Here is a 522-nt window from a genome sequence, read left to right as displayed (position 1 = left end):
ATATATATATATACCAATATGCATACACATACGCGCGCGTGCACACACACACACACACAACACACACACACACACACACACAAGTCTTTTTACACTTCATGCGATTCAGGTTTATGCTGTTTATTTGCGAGGGAACTTCCTTCTGATGATTATATTAAACATCTATATTTTTATTAAGCTTATTGTATTGATCTCCATTTGGCGATCCAGTATGTCATTTAGAACATGAGTGGACAGATCTCATATGTGTATATTTGTGGGTGTGAGTGTGTTTAATGAAACTAAAATTTAAAATACGTTCTTATGTCTTATGTGAATCTTTTCATTCTGTCGGTTGGAAAACTGTTAAAGAAGTCTCCAACTTGAGAAAATAAGTTTCATCCTATAAATTCATTGTCTTATTTGTGTCTTATAGCAAGAAGAAAACACTAGTTATACAAACTGTTACACTGCTCTACTGACATGCTCGCAGACATGTATATATATGTATGTATGTATATATATATATATATATATATATAT

The sequence above is a fragment of the Octopus bimaculoides genome, chromosome 16 (assembly GCF_001194135.2).
Source record: "Octopus bimaculoides isolate UCB-OBI-ISO-001 chromosome 16, ASM119413v2, whole genome shotgun sequence".
In the NCBI taxonomy this organism is placed as follows: domain Eukaryota; kingdom Metazoa; phylum Mollusca; class Cephalopoda; order Octopoda; family Octopodidae; genus Octopus; species Octopus bimaculoides.
Note: the sequence above shows the minus strand (reverse complement) of the source record.